Below are 14901 nucleotides of genomic sequence, written 5' to 3' on the forward strand. Positions count from 1 at the left end.
GCACTGAAGCCTGCAGCTATGGGGGCTCTGAAGGAAGGCTCAGGCTTAAAAGCCTTCATTTCTAAGTCAAGCGTGTTGGAACCACACCAGTGCACCAGCTCCCAGACTCCTGCCATGTCTTTCCTCTGCTAACATTGCTATTTTCTGGATCTCTGTGTGTTTGGACCTTGGACTGCCTACTCACCTTGCCTTTTGAATTGTACGTGGCTAAATCTCTGGAGCTCTGTCCCTGCACCACCATAAGTAGGAACTCCCCACCCCATTTTGCTTATAGTAACATCTCTAATGTCCAAGCTGTTGCTTATTGTAACGAAATGAGGCCATCCACATACAGTAGGGGAGGTATCAGCAGGCTTGTGGGAACCCAAAGGTTTTCTAAAGACAGGACAGAAAATCTTTAGAACCCCCTTACTAAGTCAAAGAGACCCCCCTCCCCAAACAGGTCAATGTGGACTGAATATGCTTAGTGGCTATTAAATGCTGGCTTGGTGAGAGGAAAAAAACACAAATGGTGGGGGAGGAAAAAAATGGAGTGGCTAGAATCCTGAACAGCAACACTCCATACTGCAACATTTTGTTACAGGGCCCACTAGTCCTCCATAACGCCTTTTGTTACTTTGAAAGAAGCTTGACTTTGCTCAAAATACTCCTACAAGGTAACGTCTGGGATATGTTCTGCTGTTTTCTGGTTAATGGAAGTCACAGGTTATGAATTCTGATTTATTTTTGTTGGAAAGTGAAGAAGGGTTGCATGTCTAGAATGTGCTTCTGTTTAAAAAAAAAAAAAAAGCAATGTCAGTGATTTATATTGGGATAAAGAAATACAGGTTTTCCTCCCTCTCCCCTTTACATCTCTATCTTGGGTTGTATAATATGACAATAGTACTTCATTATTAGATAAAATGCTGGAGGTATTAATACATTAAAAAAGTAATCAGTTAAAATTTCATCTAATTACTTCAACAGTTTTATAGAAGAAAAGGGGAAAATTCCATGCGTGCTGAATTTGTGGGACTTTAAATCAGAATATCCAAAGAATATGCATTTCTTATGCCTGCAGCAGTCCACGTATAAGTAAGCAAATGCATAGTTTGCATACAAAAACGTTTATTTTTTCCTGTTCAAACACTTTGGAAAATAGAACCCCAAAGGCAAATATTTCTTTGCCAAGTTCATGATTAATACTCCTAACATGCCTAAACAATAACAGTTGCTTTAATTAATGATGGGATATCTTTATATGTGTTGCAAAATTGTAAAGGACATCTCAGTTTTGAATATTCTGCTGTTCTCAGGCTGTTATGGTAACCTCCTTTATTGTAAGCCTCTTTTTGCACTATTGAGTCTCTGGATCAACAGAGGGATTTCTGGATGACTATTCCATGAGCTTTTAATAGTATTATAAATGGAAGATAAGAGTTTTGGCTCAACTCTGGGATAACAGTAAAAATATTCACAAATCTCCTATTCCATTGGCTTTTGTTTAGGAGAACCTGGAGGAACATCAAAGGAAGTTGTGTCTCAGGCAAGGGAAGGTGTACGTCTCCCAATGCCTCCATCTCTCTGCATATATATATATATATATATATATGTATATGTATGTATATATCCCTCAATTATCAAAGCTGGGACAACAACTTGAATTAATTTTTAGTGGTTCGTTTTTTAAAAAACAACAGGTGTTTTGAAATAAGCTTATTTGTCAAAGCAGGTGTGGGTCATAACAAATACAATGCAATGTACCTTTTTAAAAAGCCATTATCGATCTAAAAATATAAACTAGTCACAGACTTAGCAGGGAATTCTCATTTAGAGTGCAGAAGGAAGCCTAGTAAACTTGACAGTTCTTAAGAGCTGTGCATCCCAAATACCTCTGGTACTGACAGTGGACTATTTATTTATTTATTTATTTATTGCATTTATGTCCCGCCTTTTTTCCTCTTGCAAGGAACCCAAGGCGGCTTACATTATCCTCCTCTCCGTTTTATCCTCACAACAACAACCCTGTGAGGTAGGTTGGGTTGAGAGTCTGTGACTGGCCCAAAGTCACCCAGTGGGCTTCCATGGCCAAGTGGGGACTAGAACCCGGATCTCCCAGCTCCCAGTCCATCACTCTCACCACTACACTACACTAGTTTGCACGTCCTACTAAATGAAGGTTTAGCCAGATGTGCACAGGTAAAAAGGCGCCTCTGTGGATTAGGGATTCCGATGTATAAACAAGCCAATTTCACAGTGAATCTTCATCTTTGGTTCAGATGAGATGACAAGCTGGCTTTAAGGGAAAGCAAACCCAAAAGCTGCTGAAGCCCTATTTGTATTTCTTTTGCTACGTTTCTATGCCACCCATTAGCCAAATTGTAGTCATTTATCCTTATCCACTTCTCAGAATAAATATAAAGATCAGCAGGACATTATTTCTCCTTCTCCTTCTAGTCCCTCTTTTATATCTCATTTACTTTTTTCCCCTTTGTTTTTCTTTGGTATGTAGTACTTTGATATTGAATATTGATGATTCAGAGTATGTGTTCTGGTGTGTGTTTTTTAAATGAAAACTTGCCATGTTGTAAGCAGTTGGGTGTACTGGAGCCAGGACTTGCAGGGACACAGCCAACACTTTTTTGGTTTTATTAGTAGGGATGCTGACGTCACCTGCCGCCCTCCTCAAAATTCCCTGTTCCCTCTGAGCTCAGCTGCAATCCTTACAGTAGCTGGGTCGGGGGGTCGGGGGGTCAGGGAAGGAATGAATTCCCAAACAACAATAGTCAAAGTATTTTGGGGTGGTTTGGTCTTGAATGGGCTCATATGACCCATTAGTTTTATAAAAGACCTGCTCCTGGTGGAGATAAAACTGTGTTGATATGGATCAACACAGCTGCCTGACGTTTTGGAGTCCCCTTCATGGTGTGGCTGTGGAGATTATCATGGTGAGCATCTGTGCTTTGAAATGTATCACTACACCACTGATTATAAGCTGACAAGGGCCCTCCATAAAGCAGTGATGCATTTGGATCAGAAGTGATAGCTCGTGCTAACGGGACTGTGCAAATTTGTCTCAAATAGTATCTAGTGCTTCTGGTATCTCCTAATAACTGCCTCTCCAGGCCTTGAAATCAGGAAGTGAGCAGGGGAATTGTGCCTTGTTTTCCTTTCATAGCATCATACTCCTTACCCAGGCTCTTAATAATCTTTTCTGGATTCCAAAATTGAATATATGGTTGCAGTCTGCTTATACATCATAATGTTACATCATAATGTTTTTTGTGTGTGTTTTTAGGACTGGTTAAAGGAAGTTAGTACTATTTCTGTTTCATAGAGGAGTGTGTGTGTGTGTGTGTGTGGTGTTTGGAAATTATATGGCGGAAAGAAAGGACCCATTAATCAGGTCAAAGTCAAAACAGTAAGGGTGGAAGCCTATGTACGTTTAGACAGAAAAAAGTCTTACAACTTCCTGTGGGGATCTTCCATGCTGGCTGGGGAATGCTGGAAGTTGTAGGACTTCTTTTCTGTCTAAACATGCATAGGATTGTGCCTTAAGTAACTGAGGTTGTACAAACCCAGATGTTGTACAGTGGTGCTTAGCTCACAACCTGATTTCCCAATGCAGCTCCTAGACTGGTATCTAAAAGCAACTTCCAGACCTCTTTTTTTCCGATTCACCTTGGTTGGGCCATCTGTGGCAGCCCTCTGGAACTGTTGGCTCATTCCAGGCTTGCCTGAGCTGGAGATATAGATCCATGCTCGAAAACAATTTGCTGTTTTATTATTAATGTTGCTGTTATGTGTTGCTGTTATGTTAAACTTCTGCTGTCAAATTGGGATCATGTTGCTGTGCAGCCTGGGAACGCAGCACGATATCTGGAAGCGAATCCAAGACTAGGCTGTGTTATTATGACTGATATACCTAGAATGTTGTGAAGTATACAGTGAGTACTTAAAAATGGCCATGATGAATTGTGGTTTTCTCACTTAAGCTGGATCCATGTAAACTTAAATGTGTTGATAATTAGGTGCTTAAATTTCCTCTGTGTAAGAGAGAGAAACCTGTCTTCAAGTCAGGGTAATGTGATATTTACAGCACATGACTCATATTTGTGATGCCTTCTGTCCAGAGCATTGGAACTCTCCTGCATTTATATGCCTGTTTCCAGTCAGCAAAGTTGCAGAATAGAATCGGCTCCAGTGCATACCCTGAATGGGTCCTGAAAGGGAGAATATTTTTGTACACCTTTACAAATACTGATCTTGATTTTTTTTAAAAATTAATGGACTGAGTTGGTTATTCAGTATCTAGTTTTTAGGTGCTTTGTAGGTGGTGATAGTAGTAATTAGGGATGCTGGAGAAATCCGTGATGGACTCCAGTGAGGTCAGATTCCCAAGAATCCGACCTGCAGAGGCCACGGCAGACCAGCTCTCCTTATCTGCATGTCCACCAGATTTCATGTGCTGCGTTTTCTGTCTTTAAGGAGGGCAAGATATGCTAATTGCAGCTGCAGTTTGCATATCTTGGGCAAATTATGGCTGTAATTACAGTATTTTACACCGTTCGCACAGAGTGCTTACTTGCACGGAAATTGCAGCTGCAATTTATGTATAAGTAAGTGCTTTATATCCACAAATGGTGTAAAATACGCTAACTGTGGCCATAATTTCCCCAAGATACACTAATTGCAGCTGCAATTAGTATATCCTGCCCTCTTTAAAGACAGAAAATGCCCACACAAAATCCAGAGGATGCACTAAGGCTCTGGGGAAATCCAAGGAGCCCGAAGTGGCCTGGATTTCCCCACAGCAGATCCCCACCCCCAGACTAGACGTCGGGGGGTGGGGGGTTCACAGATCCCTAGTAGTAGTATATCCAGTCAGTTTGAGATTTTCTGTGGGCAATCAAATTTAGATCTGCACTGACTTCTTCCTGGAATTCATCTCAGCCTTAAATCATGAATATGGGAGAGTAATCATTTCATAACAGTGAAGTCATACATCTTCCTTGAATTAAGAGAAACCTTATGTAATATTGACCTAATAATGCCAATGTGAAAACGATCACCTCAGTTCAGTGGTTCTTTGTGTACAAAAGTCCTGAATAGCATGGAGGGTTCCAGCTCTTGCAGAGTCAAAACACTCTGCCGTGCAATTAACTGGAGGGGATCACTCCTTTGGCAAATCCTCTGTATATGCAAAGCTGACCTCTTCAACTGGAAATTAATGGGAGAGTCTGTTCACATGGGAGATTCCATGTGAAAGGAAAGGCCCTTGGAAACTGTGGCTGCTGTAATTGTTTTGTCAGTGTTTTGTATTCACTTATTAATATAAAGCCAGGCTTACTTTCATTGACACTACATGTTATTGTGTCAATAAGCCGACTAAAGTTGTGTCTTTCCCCACTCCCCCTTCTGCTGAAAATCTTACTAATTTGAAATTATCCCACGTACTTTGCACATCTCTTTTAGAATGCTAGAAGAGCCATCAGGTCCAGCATTCTGTTCACACAGTGGCCAACCAGCTGCCCGCGGGAAACCTACAATCAGGACATGAGTGCAACAGCATCCTCCCGCCCATGTTCCCCAGCAACTGGTGTACATAGGCATACTACCTCTGGCACTGGTGGTAGCACATGTCCATCAAGACTCGTAGCCACTGGTAGCCTTCTCCCCCAGGAATTGGTCGAACTCCCTTATAAAGCCATCCAAGTTGGCGGCCATCGCTACGTCTTGTGGTAGCGAATTCCATAGTTTAACAATGCGCTGTGTGAAGAAGTCCTTCCTTGTGTCTGTCCTGAATCTCCCACCAGTCAGCTTTGTGGGATGATCCCAGGTTCTAGTATTGCGAGAGAGGAAAGTCTTTGGCATTCTGTGCTATGTTACGGAGAAGTGGTATCTTTCCACCTATACGCTGAAATCATTTTACACTTCAGACAAAAGACTGTAAGCAACTTGCTACGTTACAATTAGTAACATCAGTATTGTCAGTGGCCATGTTCGCGTGTCAGAATAAGCATGCTGCTCGATCCCTCATGCTTCACCTTAGCTGCTAGGGGGAGCAGCTAAACACGCCAGGGACTCTCCATCCATGGTTTGTTTAGTGTGACATCCGAACCGGGAACTCTGGCTTGCTACACTCTTAATAAGTTGGGAGCGATGAGCCAGGAACAAACCTTTGCAGTAATGGTTGAAATTTGCAAGATATAGGAACATTATGAAGCTCCCTAACATCAGGTGAGACTGTCTTGTCTACTTTGTACTGCCTGTTTTGATTGGCAGCAATTCTTCAGGATATCAGGCAGAGGACTTTTGCATCATTTCCTGTGTGAGCCTTTAAACTGGAAGTGCTTCCCAATCATGAATGAGTCTGTGGCTGTGGTAGTGCACATTAAGAAAGACAGCCAGACAGACAGACTGACTTCAGGTCACTCCTGAACCAAGAAGAAGGAGTATGTGAGATTTTTGTCCAAGCCATTTGTACAAAATCTCTATCTCTTTACTGAGGTTCAGGAAGATATGAAAGAACTTGGAAGTGGAACATAAATAGTGATGGCTTATTGGACATGGTGTGGGTTGAGAGGGTTTTACCTGTAAAGGCTGCCTAAAAATAATTTTAATTAAATACAAATAAATGAAATAGATTGTGTCCTCTCACATGAATATCAGCAGCACATTATGCACAATAGAACAACACCCCTCTCTGGTCTAGACAAGCCTTAAGATAAAGTTTGTACGGTCCTGCATGACGTAACGTCAGGAATTGTAATATAAGATTCACATGATCAAAGAAAAACAAAGCCAATGCTATCTAATATTGTGAACTCATTTTTAGGGTTTATCTTTGCACCCTTCTATGAACAATTACATTTTAGGATACCTCCAGTCACGCAGATGTACCTGCTTGCATCTTAATGATGTTACGGCTCACTTGTATGGCCCAATTGTTCTGATTCTGCAGCTGCAGCTTTTTGTCGTAATCCCTACATGGCTGGAAACTGCTCTTTCTCCCTCTCGTTCTCTCTGTCCCCCACACACACCTTCCCCTGTAGGAGCTGTTTGGATGAAATGCTTAGGTTGCCTGTAGAGACTGTGGCAGGGGTAGATAACTTGTTTTTGTCTCTTCTACCCTGCCCTTTGTTTATTTAATTGTCTGTAGCCTGTTCTCATAACTCCACCTTCAGTGTTTTAGCCAATAAATCTTGACTGTCCTTGAGCTTCCTCCAGTCCTTTCCTGCTTCTTCACACTTCTCCTCCCCTCTACTCAGTTAATCACCTGCCACCCCAGTCCTCACACCTGGGAGAAGCTGCAACTGTTATAGCCATGGCTGAATGAAATACGTATTGCTCCATTCCGCATTAACACATATACACCATGCTCTCACAGTTTTTTTTTAGTCTGACCCCTGCTGTTAAATTTTAACATTTAAGTCCTAGGGCATGGTCTGAAGGCACATGAGGCAGCCAACTTGCTGAAACTAAGCAGGTCTGGGTCTGGTCAGTGCTTGGAGGGGAGACCACCTGGGAACCACATGGAGCCACGTTGAGTTCCACATTGGAAGAAAGGCGGGGTATAAATGTAATGAATAAATAAAATACTGGAAGGGGACCTGCATGAAACTGCTATCCTCCTTGTATTTTTAAAATGACTATTAATATAGGGCAGTATCCAACGCTTCCCACGTGTCATGAGGACCCACCACTGGAAGCTAGCTCTTCCTAAAGTAACTAGAAATGAGCTGAAATGCTCATTTCTGGAACAGAACAAGTTATTGGAGCTCACACAAAAAAGCTCCACTGACCGGTCCCATCACAAAAAAAGTGTTTTGGCTTGTTTCCGGGGTTGCTCCACGAAGCACTAACTTCCTGTTGTGATAGTAGTGGGTCCTGCTGGCACAATGTAAACAGTAGAAGCACATGGGGGTCACTGGATACTGACCATAGCTTCATAACTACTGCTTCGAAACACCACCAAAGGAGAGGAGCTGGGGTGTGTCTGCTCCTGTGCAGATAAACTGACATTGATAGATACTTCCTTAGGAAAAATGAAGGTATCTAAAGGTATTTTAAAATCTGTAACTTAAACCTGTCTTCCAAAACTTAAATTTTAGGAAGTGGCCTTTTTGTATTCAAAGGAAGTACAATTTCCCCACTTCTGTGTATAGGGTGGGAAATTCTTACCCATTCTTACCCAGTTCGACCCAAGCATTCTTACCCAGTGCGACTGCTTGTTGTAAGGTGTGCAATTGTTGAGTTACATTCTCGGGATCTATTTTTAGCAAACCAGACAGTTTCTTATTAAAGTTTAATTACTAACCAGGAGTCTTGGATAACATTTAACCTTAAATTGTTCCCATTTACACTACGTTGCAAAATAAACATTATGCTAATGTGAGATGAAGAAATATACAGGTAAGAGGATTCTGAATAAAAATGCATGTGTTTTCCAAATTTGTATAAATTGGTCAAAAGGTCTAAGACATGTGTCTAAGTTATTAGCTGCATCTCACTTTGTGTTCTCAATGGTGTGTGAACATTTTAATCCGGGACCAATTTTCATCTGGACGAAATTAACAAAATATTAATCCAAATGAGTCCCAATATAAATATTATCAGACATCTGGTGTCTTTACTTGCTTTATTGTTTGCAAGATAGTGATGTAGTTGTTTAATGCAGAAAAATGACAATATTTTTGCTGTAATAACTCTGACGTGTCCACCTGTCACTGAACATCTTGTGTTTAGCATCCAGATAACAAGAATAGAGCAGCAGGAAGCACACCATGGATCTGATAAAATGTCAGTGGAAGAGCTAAATTTATCCTGGGAGATATTTTTTCCCCTAAAGAAGAGTACATTTATGACTTCTCAGAAAAGTCAGGAGTCAGAACCGTCAAGGGGATGATTGGGTTTCCACTAAGAATCTACTATGGAAAAATGCCTTATCAAAGACAACACCACAGAGATGAGGCATTTGTTCTTTAGATGCCAGAGTTGTGGTTTTCTAAAATAAGCAACACCCATTAAGTTTTATGACACAGTGATGTGCTGGGAGAAAGGGGTAGCCTTTTAAGACATTTGGCTTTCCTTTGAAACTTTGGGCAAAAGTCCTTATGCATGCAAAACTGCTATTTTTAAGAAGGTTGTGCAATGGTGCAGAATGCATTTCTTGTAAGGGGCTTTGGTTTAAAGGCAGACTGTTGCACTCAGTATTTATTGTAAACCATTTACAATATAACGCTGCAATCTTAAATACTTGATCTAGATGTGTGTGGAAGGCATTATAGAAGCCTCCCCCAGCCTGGTTCCCTCCAGATGTGTTGGACTACCACTCCTGTAATTCCCAGCCAGTATGGACATTGGCCATGCTGGCTATGAATTATGGCACTTGTAGTCCAACACATCTGGAGGGAACCAGATTGAGGGAGGCTGCATTTGTCAGATGGTTTTACCAAACCATGGGGATATTAATGCTATCCAGTGATTTCCTTTGAAGTTGAAATGCTCCAGTGCATGCAGATTCTTGGCATAGCTTCTTTAGTAGTTGCAGTTGAGGAATCTACATGGATATTACTCTGAGTGAGCCCAGATCTACTCCATGCACTGAAATCAACAGAAACGTTGTATGCTCAAAAGTTCCATGCAAGAATTTGAGCACACACAGATTATCTGGACTGGAGCATATCTCTTCTGGAATAACCATATCAAAGCCTGAGAATTTGCTGCTACTTTTTAGCACTCGACAAATATACACACCTGCACACTTTCTTACTTTTACTCTCTTGGTTTTTGTCTCTTAAAAGTTTTCAGTGCTTTCTTCTTCGTAATTATTTGCTTTCATTTTCATCAGTTTATTATCCTTGCTGTATTTTCTAAAACAAGGCATTTATCTTTTTAAAGTATCCTTGGTCTTGGCAATTAGCATTATTGTCTTCTCTGATCTCCCTTTGTACTTTTCCTGTTCACTGTTTGGCCCTTTTATCGCCTACTCAAATACATGCTTACTGTTACTTTCACTTCCTCATTTGTGCTAGAACTTTGCCTTCCTTCCTGTATTAGCATCCTGCTTAGAGAAACGGAAGAGGATGAGGGCCAGGAAAAGGGCAGAAGATGTCGTTGTTGGTTTTTATTATACTCCCATTGAAATTCATTTACCAAGATCTGGATGTAAACGATGTTGACGCTCAGTATTCAACCGCATTTTGGTGAGGAGGTTCCTGTGACCCCATGAATGATATTCTGTTCTTGACCATAGCTCCTAAACACAATTTGGCCACTCCTGAATATAGCATACTGAAGGAAATACCTAATTCAGACCATGTATAGCCAGATAGTAGAGGCTTCATTCAGTTATGGATGCGTTTTGGCAGATTGCATGATTCCAAGGGAGCATAATTGGCTCCAGTGCAGGATGTTAATGGAGCACACTCCTGTGGGACATATATAACGCCTATGATTTTTGCTTGTCTTTTGAAAGCGGTCATAATGTACCTGTTTCACTTACCTTGGGAACTTGAGCATTCGGAGTCTGCTGTGGCTTCTTCTCCCATCTGCTGTTTATATGCTGCTCCTAGCTGCTTGAGGCACCACACAAGCAGATGGGAGAAGAAGACACAGCTTCTGACTGGAGAGAAAAATGGGTTTCCCTGCTTACTGTTGAAGGTCCTTTCTTTGGTCTTTCTGAGATGCTGCTTTCTGCAGTCTTTTTCTGCTTATCAGCTGGGCTGGGGAGAAAAATGGCTGGGAGGGGGGCACATGACCCACAGCCCCAGGTTGCACATAGGGCACAGGTTGTGCATTTTGCTTTAGGCCTGTGCTTACCATAGATGGAGCAATTGCATGGAGAGGGATGGGACCAGGCTTGTCTGGCTCTGATCTTTTTATATTAAGGTGAAGGTGAGGAAGAAGCTTCTATCCATGGACGTCTGTATGTATCTGGTAGTCCTGACTGATCAAGGTTCATGATGTTAAGCAACAAGAGAGGAAACTTAAAAACAAAATGAAATAAAAACCCAGAAATTCTGGATCATAATTATGGGGAATTTGTGCCTCCCAAAGAGTTCAGCGGTGCTGTGGCACCTTAGCATCATTGGACACGAACTCTGTAAAGGGATAAAAAGGCTGTATTGCCTACAAGAAAGTTGATTGATAAAGAACGCAATCCTATGCATGTTTAGACAGAAAAAAAGTCCTACAACTCCCAGCATTTCCTAACCAGCATTCCCCTTTACTGGCTGGGAAATGCTTGGTGTTTTAGGACTTTTTTCTGTCTAAACATGCATAGGATTGCACCCTAAAAGTGCCTTCTTTCCTGTTACTATTAACAAACTATTTTTGCAAACAAATAGCACTCATGGAGTCCTTGTATTTTCTCCAATGCTGTAAATGCCCACTGAGAGAATAATGTATTTATATATTTCTGGTAGAATTGGTCAGTCCTATTATTAAACGTAGTCTGAGCTTTTCAAGATGCATTCCTCAGCTTGCTTGATCTTGGGCTCTCCTGGCTTCTCCTGGTCTGTGCTTCACATTCCCTGTGAACAAGTTGGGCTGTCAGGCAGGCTTAGGTAGCCTTCTGACTTCTTTGGTAATGCCGTGGTTTCTTGATAATTGCAGCAGAAATATTTCTTCTCCTTAAAGGCCTTTGTTCTCCTTAAAGGCCTTTGGAGACTGAATCCAGACACCGTTGATATGTCCATCTAGCACATTTTTTGTTTATCCTTCCTTTGGAGAAACTCTGAGCTCATTTCAATTGAGCAGATTAATTTTCTTGTGCTGAGAGATGAGATGTATCAGCAAAGGAACTTGCAGTGATGGCTCTTAACGTTCTTTCTGCACATTTTCTTGACATGACCCCTTTGGCCCTTTCCCATCAGCAAATGTGGTGCTGAAAGAGCCCTCCCTACCTCTCCAGCTTTTGAGCTTTTCTTTTCTCCCTGGTGCTGGGTTCAACGAAGCTTCTATTTGCTGCTCTGGAACCGTTTTTTTCTTGGTCTTTTCTACTTGTGGAAAAGGCTTCATATAAAATGTCTTATTCATATAGAGTACACACACTTTAGAACACGTGTGGCATACCTCCAGTGGTGTTAACCTTTATTGGGAATATGTATATGGCCATTCATTCCAGTAGTTATAACTACAGTGCGGTACATGGACAATCATCACTTTGGCCAAAGGTGCTTTCATATATGCCAGTAATAAGACAATAGCATGATATGCACAGCTTCTGGCGCTTATACCGCTTTCGGTATCCTGTACAGGAATGTGTGCACAGATGGTTCCTATGATTCTTGCTTTGGGGTGTTACTGCAGACATGTACACAGTTCACCTGTGACAATATTACAAGTATGTTGTGATATGCACTTCCCTTCTTCCCATCTGGATAATATAGGAATAATAAACATGGGCTGACCATACAGTACTGTTGTAATGATTTCTGAGATAGTGCGTTAAAGGAATTTATGGGACTGCTTGAAGGAATTTGCTTTTAATGTCTGTATCTGGTTTTAGACATATTGTTTGGTTTTAATTACTTATTCAGTTCTTAATTGGATTTTTATTGTGCATTATTGATGTTTTCTGAATTTTGTAAGCCATCTTGAGATGACTCTAGTGTCCTCGAGGCAGCCTATAAGCACTTTGTAAAAAGAATGAACGAACAAATAAATAAACAAATAATGTGTGTTATCTCCAGAGGGTAGGACTAGATGTAATGGGCTTCAGGGTGAACATTAGGAGAGAGAGAGTAACGACAATAGAGCCAATTAACCAGAGGGATGGTGAGCTCTCCCTCACTTAGGGATCTTCTGGTCTAGTGTTGGGGATACTCGAGCTCTGGATTTCCTACTTCAAGCAGGTGGTTGGACTAGATCTAACTTCCCCAACCTTTTTTGGGTCAGTGGGCACATTTGGAATTTTGAGAGTGCCATAGGCACTCTCACAAAATGGCTGCTATGAGGGGGCTTGCCCATTTATAAAATGTCTGCCATAGCTGGTCACATGGCTGGTCACAAAGCACTCATTTCTCTGAAGGGAAATTTGTGAGACTAAAAGAAAAGTAACTTGCCCAAGAACACAAATCCAAAGCAGAGGTGGGGTCTGAACTCCAAAACACAAGGCCACTCCTTTGAACCCAAATAAAGATGGCGCTGGATGGCAGCCCTTCACTTTGTAACGTGTGTGTGTAATCTTAAGAAATTAAAAATTGGGAGTGGCAGGGAGCTTGGCAGGGGCATTAAGATAGGTCTCCAACCATGTTGGAGACTCCAGGACTAGTTGGTCCTCCAACACCGTGATTCCATGCACAATGTTTTAAACACTCTAAGGGCGCAGTCCTTATGGCCAAACTTGGAGGTGGCCGACTATCCAGTGCAGAGCGGGCAGAGCACAGAGGGGATCCTCTCCTCCATGCTCCGGCTGCCCTGTATTTGCGGCTAGATGACTGATTTCAGCTGTCTAGCACATCAGAGCACGGGGGCGGGGGAGCCTGGACTGTGCCTGCTCCACGCTGTGCTTACTAGTGTGGAGACGGGGACAAACCGCGCTGCCTACGAGGTGGTGGGGGAAGGAGTGGGGAGTCAGGTTTCTGGGAACCGAGCTCTGAGCTTGGTTCCTAGAAACTGGAAGATCCTACAGCCGTCTAGATGCTGTCTAGTGGCCATAGGATTACACCCTTAATTGCAATATAAATGTGAAGGGTTAGTAATAGCAGCAATTAGTCGTAAGACTGTTCTATGTAGATGAGTGTGAAGAAAGATGCAAGCCTTCAAAAAAAATTAAATTGCCAAATTAGCCAGGCCCCACAACCTGGCTACCAATCCATCATACTGTTGTATGTAGTGCTCTGAAAAATATTTCATGACCTCCCTGAGTTTGAGTGATTTGCTATGCAGAAATAATAATCTTCTGGCAAAATAGTAGAGAGGCTCAAGGGGGTAGGTTGCAAAGATGACAGCAATAGCCCTGGAGACCCAGCAGGGTTCAGTTAGATTTGTATCAAGCTGGTTTTGATTTACGATGTTTAGTTTTTTTACTTGGGAGGAAAGGGAAGTGGGCCACACTGGGAGACAAGTGCTACATCCTGCATAATAACTTTGTATAACACATTTCAGAGTTTATCCTTTCTCTGAGTCATCAGTGCACAAAAATCATTTAAATAATGTTCACTGGGTCAAGAGAACTTCAATCCTGCCATTTGTGTTCTGGCTATGTTAAGAAAAAGGAACTGAAGTCCAGTGGATTTACATATGCAGGCTTGATTCCAAGTCTTTACATATCTTCTGTGCACTTTTCATTCCTTATAAAAGAAAACAAGCAAATAAATAAACACATGCACATTTCTAAATATTTGCCATACTTGATCTAAAAGCCTTTCATGGGAGAGGGGAGAGAAGTTTCTCCCCCTTCAAATAAAATCTCAAACTTCCACCTCTTATTCTTAAGCTTTTATCTTGTTATGAATATCTATTGAATTAATGACTTATGATGATGAAGGATCTTCTAGCACCTTTCACCCAGAAGCAATATTTATAAATATATTTTCCCTCTCATAGATTAAGCCCTTCCTTCCTTGGAAATTGAAGGGGTCAGGGGGAGAAAACAGAAAATGCAGAGACTGAGGATTTTCCCACTTTGTTTCAAGGAAAGCAAATTGCACAACCTCTGTCTTATACGTGTATCCGCACGTATATAAAAAAAGCAATCCAGGACAGGCATGTGAAACTTGCTGGTATCACACACTAAATGTGTGTTGCATCCTTGCAATATGCCTGATGGTTGGGAGAACTCGTATTTTTGTAGCCCTGTGTTAGTTTTGACAGTCAAAAGAAACAAGCCTGTGAGTGAAAGGCCATACTTTTATATCCAGCTTTGTGATATAGCACATCTGGTTAAGACTTCAAGCAATTATCCAGGAAAGC

This window comes from Heloderma suspectum, chromosome 1 (assembly GCF_057233095.1).
Source record: "Heloderma suspectum isolate Gila_16-S chromosome 1, 16-S_ref, whole genome shotgun sequence".
In the NCBI taxonomy this organism is placed as follows: Eukaryota; Metazoa; Chordata; class Lepidosauria; order Squamata; family Helodermatidae; genus Heloderma; species Heloderma suspectum.